This window comes from Camellia sinensis, chromosome 4 (genome assembly GCF_055761805.1).
Source record: "Camellia sinensis isolate YWXY chromosome 4, ASM5576180v1, whole genome shotgun sequence".
In the NCBI taxonomy this organism is placed as follows: Eukaryota; Viridiplantae; Streptophyta; class Magnoliopsida; order Ericales; family Theaceae; genus Camellia; species Camellia sinensis.
The window spans coordinates 34,103,785-34,112,085 of record NC_138964.1 but is presented as its reverse complement, the minus strand read 5'-3'; the positions used below and the strand labels follow the sequence as shown (position 1 = coordinate 34,112,085).

Sequence of the window (8,301 nt, the reverse complement as noted above, 5' to 3'; positions counted from 1 at the left end):
TTATATCCTACGTGTTAATTTTTTTTTTTTTTTTTTTTTTTTTTTTTGGCATACATACACTTATTTAGGTCACATTAACATTTCCTCTCTACTTTTCTACCTATATTCTTTACTTTTCTACAATTTTTTTTTTTAAAATCAAACAGTACACTTATTTAGAACATTTCAAACCACCCCTAAATATTTTTGGTCCCCTCAATAATTGTTCCATCAACCACGTTATTAGCTCTGCCCAAATGTCTTTGGTCTGCTTTCGATAGATTGTTACGGCCACCACATTAACAAGAACACTAAGTATATACAACATGATGGTATAAAGTAATATATATATATATATATATATATATTTTTATTACAAAAAGTATAATTTTTATTACAAAATTACATAACTTTATGCATACCTTATTTTGTCATTCATAAATTTCATAATACACCTCACAAAAAAACAAAAACAAAAAATTATGAACAAAATAATTCTTCACTTGAAATGCATTGAATGATTTCATTTCATATTACAATGTTTCCAGGAAATCGATTAATCCCGACCTCCCAAGAAATCAATAACTTTGTGAAGCAGAGAATTATTTGTATTAGTTCGGCTACAAATACAAAAAGTAAATATAGAAACACATGCAATGCACATAAATAAAAATAAATAAAATTTTATAAAATTTATTAATAGACCCACTTTTAAAAAAGGAGAAACTACATTCAGGTGAAAAAAAGAGAAAATAATTATCAACATATGAGGGGTGCAAAATATTTCATTTACACTCCACCACAGACACACTTCCACCCCCGTGTGTTAGTAATTTCTTTTTCTTTGTCCTACCTTCATGCAGTCCCCCTTTAAAAGTTCTTATTGTCCAGATATATTTTGTATCTAGATTGTGATTTGTTTTGTTTTTTCATTAGCTATTGGCACGGGATCCAGAAGTACTGAGGTTACAAAACCTTTAAGCCTAGTTCCGGAATGAGTGTAACTATCTTCATCCTTGTATAAAACATCTATCACTTGTGCAAGATTGACTACTCGCAATAACAAAGGCATTGGGACCTCGATTGGATGGAGGCACTCTGCATTTATATCTTTCCATGCATTTGTAGCTTGTTTGTGAAATTCAATAAGCACTTCTTCCTCCGATGCATCATGCTGTTTCATGTAACATTCCACTGCCGAAGCTACGTGACCTCTCTTTTGCTCAAGCTACAATAAGTGTTACATGACGGTTAGAGAATATGATATAAAATTTAGAATCTACGAGTATGTTTGGTAACGTTTACTTTTTCAGTTTATATTTACAAAAATTTTATAAATTGGTTTGTTTATTTTTAGAAAAATATAAACTACAAACGCGTTTGGTAATTGACAAAATGTTTAAAAAAATTTAAAAATATAAAAAAGAGTGAGGAATGACAAGTGGTGCCAAGTGGCGGCGGAAGACGGTGGTGGAAAGTGGTGACGGTGGGTGGTGGGTAGCTGGTGGTGGTGGGTGGTGGCAGGTCGGTGGTGGTGGTGGGTGACGGTGGCGGGTCGGTGGTGGTGGTGGTGGTGGTGGCGGCGGGTGGTGGGTGGTGGTGGCAGGTGGGTGGCGGATGGCGGATGGCGGGTGGTGGTGGGTGGTAGCGAGTGGGTGGTGGTGGTGGCGGGTGGTGGTGACAGGTGGGTGGTAGGTGGTGATGGTGGGTGGGTGGGGTGACGGTGGCGGGTGGTGGTGGTAGCGAGTGGGTGGTGGTGGTGGTGGCGGCAGGTGGTGGTAACAGGTGGGTGGCGGATGGCAGGTGGTGGCGGGTGGTGGTTGCAAGTGGGCGGCAGATGGCAGGTGGTGGCAGCTGGGTGGTGGTGGCAGGTAGGTGGCGGGTGGTAGTGGTAGGTGGGTGGGTGACCGTGGCGAATAGTGGGTGGTAGCGACTGGGTGGTGGTGGTGGTGGGTGGCGAATGGCGGGTGGGTGGTGGCGGGTGGGTGGTGATGATGGGTGGGTGGATGACGGTGGCGGGTGGTAGCGAGTGGGTGGTGGTGGTGGTGGTGGCGGGTGGTGGTGGTGGTGATGGGTGGGTGGGTGACGATGGCGGGTGGTAGGTGGTCGCGAGTGGGTGGTGGTGGTGGGTGATGGGTGGCGGATGGGTGTGGGTGATGGTGGTGGTGGTGGTGGTGGTAGTGGTGGGTGGTGGTAGTGGGTGAGTAGCTGGTGGGTGGTGGTAGTGGGTGGCTAGTGGTGGCAGGTGATGGATGGTGGTGGCAGGTGGATGGTGAGTGGTGGTAGCAAGTAGGTGGCGAGTGGTGGTGGCGGGCAGTGAATGGTGGTGGGGAGTGGTGGGTGGTGGCGGGTGAATGACAGGTGGATGGTGGTGGTGGTGGCGAGTGGGTAGCAGGTGACTGGTGGCTGGTGGTGGCGGGTGGTGGATGGTGGTGGCAGTTGGGTGGTGAGTGGTGGTGGCAGGTGGTGGTGGGGGGTGAGTGATGGGTGGTGGGTGGTGGTGGCAGAAGACGGTGGTGGAAAATGGTGGCGGGTGATGGCTAGTGTTGGGTGATAAAAAAAAAAAATCAAAACTCAAAGCGGAAATACATTTTTTGTGTTTTCATTTTTTAGCCAAATTTATAAACTGAGACCACTAATTTATAAATCAAAAATTTTACCAAACAAGTTTTTATTTGAGTTTTTAAAATTTTTGTAAATATAAAAAGAAAACTGAAAACGTAAGTGTTACCAAACGGTACCGACATATTTCATAAATAGTGTGTTGTATTTAATTTTAAAAAATACTTTTAGATGTCCCATAATAACTTACGATATATTAATTAAGTGCTATAAAAGATTTTAACCACGTGACATCTAATTACCACAATACCATTTGTTTTGTTAAAATATTATTTACTTGTCATAGAATTTTTATTTTTATTTTTAAAAATTTCACTTGCAAATCTTTAAAATTTTATGAAATTTATTCTACACATTCATTTTTTTTTATTTTATAAAATTTCTATTTTTTGAAAAAAAATACCAAAAAGTCAGATCTTTTTTGAATTTGATTTTGTCTGTAGTAAATTTTTTTTTTCAAAATTATGTCAAATTGTTTTTACTTTTCTTGTATAGACAAATCTAAAAAGTAAAATTTTTTTGAAATTTTTTTTAAAAAAATTAAAAGGCCAAAATAAGCCAAAAAAGCCCACTAGTTTTAGCTTATTTTTATTTTTTTGGACTTATTTTGAAATTTTTTATAAAAAAAAATTAAAATTTTCAATTCATCTCGTCAAGTTGAATTTAAATGTCTAATACTTTTTATTTTATTTATTTATTTTTAATTCAATAAAGATGAACAAAGCTCACCACATCAACAACATTAACAATACCGTGTGATCATCGGGATTACAACATAATACACAATTTTGCAAGACTTCTGATTTATCTTATTACCTTGTAGCTAACTATGTCATTCATGAGTCTGCAAACTATTGATGAAGCTTGAACAACTAAAGGATCACTTGACACCCAATCAAAGGCCTCTTTGGACACCACCAAGGAAGTGGTCGCTAGCATTGTGTAAGCAGCAGTTACTAGAGCAACTCGCATATACTCTTCGATACTCGGAACATAGCCTTGGTGAAACCATTTGTTCAAAGTATGCTCTAACTAAATTTTTCATCTAAGATTTGAACAAAATCGATCAGTATTATTGCTTTTTGATCAAATTTCACATATAATCTTAGTGCTAATCACAAATTGTTTGTTTGTAACCAATCAGTACGAGGCTTACTGCAGATTTTGCGTAGTGGACGCGATATGATGTTCCTTTCCTCGCCATCTCTTCATCAATCATGTTGTAAACATCTAGAAGTGCTTGATAACATTGTTTCATGTACTCTGGAAGTTGATCTATGGCATTGATTTCCCACCTGAAATACAGATAGATAATGAACAATTGAAGAGGTTTTGATACTTCTATAAAGATCAAATGCAAAGTTCGTTGGGGAACGAATAGGTTCGAACCTCTCAATTGCATTAGTGAAGTGCGCAAGTTCTTCTAAAGTACCATAGACATCATAGATGTCATCAATAATGGAAGTCAAGGCAATCATTTTTGTTAGCATCCTTCTAGCAAGTAGGTATTGGAGCTCAAAATAAACTCCCAATATCCAAAAATAGCACTCCACTATTCTGTCTCTTGCAAAAGGCATTTTCTTTGCAAAGTCCAATTCTTTCCACCACCTGAAATATGTAATATATGTTAGTCAATTTTTAAACCACCTCAATATGATTGAAAAAGTTTGACTTAATTAACAACCTTACATATCCATAAAAAAATATATTGAAAAAAGTGCTTAAAATTTAAAATATATGGATGAAAAAAGTACACAATTTAAATTTATACTATACATTTAAATTCTGAGAATTTTCCAATTATTTTTTTTCTGGGCGTAAATTTATGTAAGTCACCTTGTGATTTCGCTTAGCTCCCATTGGTGCTTTTTTTGCAATAGGTACCACAGACTCAAGGTGAGTGATGGTAAAAGACAGTGCTTCATCCAGTATATCTTCTCCTCGCACCCTAAGATGTGCAGCCTCATACAAGCTTAACATTCCTCTCACATCACCAATTAAGGATTCACGAATTTTGCCATTGTCGTCCTTGAATTTGTTGAAGACATCTGCGTAACCTATCCGACACATGATATATTAGTGTGACACAAAATAACATATGGACTTGTATGGTTGTGTTTGACTTCTTTTAGCCATGTTCAGATACCAAAACATCAAATGCATGGCAAATGAGACTTACCACAAGAGATGGGATATCCTTGTTGTCTAAGTAACCGAAACGAGAGAGCAACAGTATAAAGATCATCGTTGGCTTTGTCATCATGATGATCATAATCGGTTGCATATATGTGTTGTAAAGCTGCCTCAATCTCACTTTCAAAATGGTAAGACACGCCTAGGTGTTGGATTGCATCGATGAAATTCAGTTTCTGTGAAGGCTGATCATTAGCTGCCACTAGCATCTTTCTCACTTCTTTCTGCTGCTGAAGCTGTTGGCCCATTTTAACATCCACTTCCTAGATAAACAATGAGAATATAGGATATACATACAAGGAAAATTATATTCTTACTCAAAATTTATACATAAAATGCAGAAAGAATAATTTGATAATGTTATTTTCGTAAATAAAATCAAACTTCACTGTTCATAAGTAATGTTATTTTTCAAATGGATATTGTGAATTTGAAAAATAATAACCAAATTAGTTATTATATGAAAACAGAGTTGTGCTCCATGTTAACATCCACTTCCAGCAACATGAAAACATACACACACACACACATATATATATATATATATATATATTCATGTGTCCAACCAAATTCCATGATAATAAAAATGGTTGTTCAAGAAAATTCCATGTAGTTTCTTTTGTGTCCATGTTGTCAGATTTTAAATATCCGTAATAAGAATTTAGACTTGATACTAATATTTATAGATATATTGTTTGATACTGTTTGATATCGATTGATATGTAACCGTATCTTTGCTAATATCTGTTTTAATACAATTATTTAAAACCATGCACAAAATTAAAAACAACATTAAATATGTGCAATGCTAGCAATTGCAATTTTACCACGGCATGAGAGGCGTATGTGAGGAAATGATCTCCCCAAATGCTAGGATGATAATTGGCTGAGCGTCGAGTGGCCTCCGGTACCATATTTTTGGTTGAATCAGGAATAGGTAAAGCATGAATAGATAATTCCATGATTTTGTTTCTGGTTGTGTGACGAGAAAATGGAAGTGAACAAGAACACTCTTATGGACTCTTTTTTTTTTCTCTCACTTCTTGCCTGTGGCTGATATGGACCGAGGAGTTCTAGTGCTTTGCTATTTATACTGCAATCCCATGTATTTGGAGGCAAAACATTAAGGAAGAATCCTAGTACAGTTCTTGTATAAAGGTTCTAAATGCATGGTCCCCGTGTGTGAAAGGGGTGGATGGCGATCAGCCTCTAAAGGTTGGAAAATAGCGGTTCAACGCAAAAATTGTTGGCCTTCTAGGGATGCGTTTGATTCTTGAATTTGGAAAAAAATTGAAAAACAAAAAAAATTTAAATAAATAAAATATATTTATATTTCACTTAATTTTACACACTTTTTCCTTTTCTCTTTTAAATCTCTCTCCAAATTTATAAATCAAACACAACATAAGAGAATGAACATATATCAAGTATAATGCTACGTTGTGTCACCGACAAAAAAAAGGGGCATGTTTGGAAACCATTCCGTTTTTAATTTTCAATTTATATTTATAAAAATTTAAAAAAATTGTCATAAAAACTTGTTGGATAATTTTTTTGGCTAATAAATAGTTGTCTCAATTTATAAATTTGAGGAAAAAACGTAAACTCAAAAAATGAGTTTACGTTTTCAGTTTTCAATTTTTTTTAATTAAATTTTTTTTAAATAAGTTTTTTTCAATTTTTTTTTCAAATAATTTTTTTTAAATAATTTTTTTTTTCAATTATTTTTTTTTCATTAATTTTTTTTTTCAAATATTTTTTTCCCAATTAAATTTTTTTTCATTTTTTTCAATTTTTTTTTTCAATTAAATTTTTTTTCAAATAATTTGTTTTCCAAATAATTTTTTTTCAATTAATTTTTTTCCAATTAATTTTTTTTCAATTAATCTTTTTTTTTTCAATTAAATTTTTTTTCCAATTAAATTTGTTTTCAATTAATTTTTCTTTGCAAATATTTTTTTTCCAAATATTTTTTTTTCAATTATTTTTTTAATTAATTTTTTTTCAATTATAATGTGTGTCATTCCATTGTCATAAATAATAAAAATAAATATAAATATTTTAGGCCTGAACAAACATATTTTTTAGTTTATGTTTTTAAATTTTTTTGAACATTTTGTTCAAACTAAACGCGTTTGTAATTTATGTTTTTCTAAAAATAAATAAAAACCAATTTATAAAATTTTTGTAAACATAAACCAAAAACGTAAACGTTACCAAACGCTACCTAAATGACTCAAGGGAAAAAAAAAAAAAAAACAATCTCCACCACTCATGTATACCTACTAGAAGGGAGGAGTTGTCTTAGGTTCTAAGATTTGAGAAGAAATTTGTAATGGGAAATAAAAAGAAAAAATGAAGACATGAATGAAATATCAATTAAATTTTTGTCACTTTTCTTTCATTTTTTCTTTCTTCTAAAAAATTCTTATTCAAATCTTGATCCAACACTATTTATATTCGTGGTTCCAAACCCAGTTTTTTCCACACATGCAAACCACACCCACCCTCTTATGGTTTATAATAGTATATCATTATTTATACATACACAACATAATCATATAAAAAGGTCTATAATATTTATTTGTGTATATATATATACATATCTATTGTCCTAGAGTATCATGTGACTATATTCTCTCACTAATTATCATTTATTATACTCTTTTATGTTTCTCAATCACCCAACACAAATAATTAATACTCCACATTTCCACCAATCAAACTATTATAGAACATCACGTGGCTATACTCCGAGACTACCGAATAATCCCCCTAAAAAAAAAGATGTATCAAATGGTTTGAAAAGGGAGTCTGTATATCATTTTTCATGTAATTAACATGATTGGTTGACAATTAAAAATAATATAAGAGAGAATTGCCTTAGATATTCTAAGGCAATGCCATATTATTGGGTTTAAAAAGTGAGTTTAATGTTTTTAGTCTAAATAGCATCACCGACAAGTCCATTTTTTAGACTAGACCCAATGATATGTAAGTAAAATGATTTGTTGATAATTAAAAAAGATATGAGACATGAAGTTGCCTTAGATATTCTGCAGGAAATTACTATTCAGAGTAAATTTTGAAAAATTATTACACAAAGGTGAAAAAGTTTATAATTTTAATTATTAATATTTACAATGTTTATCAATTTTTTGTAAATATTTTTTTTTTCTAACTACCACTGATATATAATTCCTCCGATATTTTAAGGCAATGCCACATCATTCAATTTGAAACGTAAGTCTAATTCTTTTGGCCTAAGTAAGATCACCCTTCATTTTGTAAAACACTCAAAAGCTCTTATAAATAAACTTTCATTTACATTATAAAATCAAAAAAAATATCAAAACTCAAACTATGTGATTGGTATTAACACTGTATTATTATTATCATTATTATTATTATTATTATTATTAAAAAGAAATTTCCATTAACGAAGCCAAACGGCATATACATAAAGGAATCCATCCAACAGATAAACTTACACCAAGCAAAGAAAAG

General features: G+C 33.4%; 1 pseudogene across 1 annotated transcript; it reads right to left on the bottom strand.

Annotated features, from left to right (window-relative positions):
• Positions 1–883: 883 nt before the first annotated feature.
• Positions 884–5,881, bottom strand: LOC114289346 ((-)-germacrene D synthase-like; annotated as a pseudogene). The gene is made up of 7 exons (XR_014365874.1): positions 5,622–5,881; positions 4,781–5,057; positions 4,438–4,649; positions 3,991–4,209; positions 3,758–3,896; positions 3,578–3,646; positions 884–1,207 (listed from the first exon to the last, which is right to left on the bottom strand). The product of XR_014365874.1 is annotated as a (-)-germacrene D synthase-like (transcript).
• Positions 5,882–8,301: the final 2,420 nt, after the last annotated feature.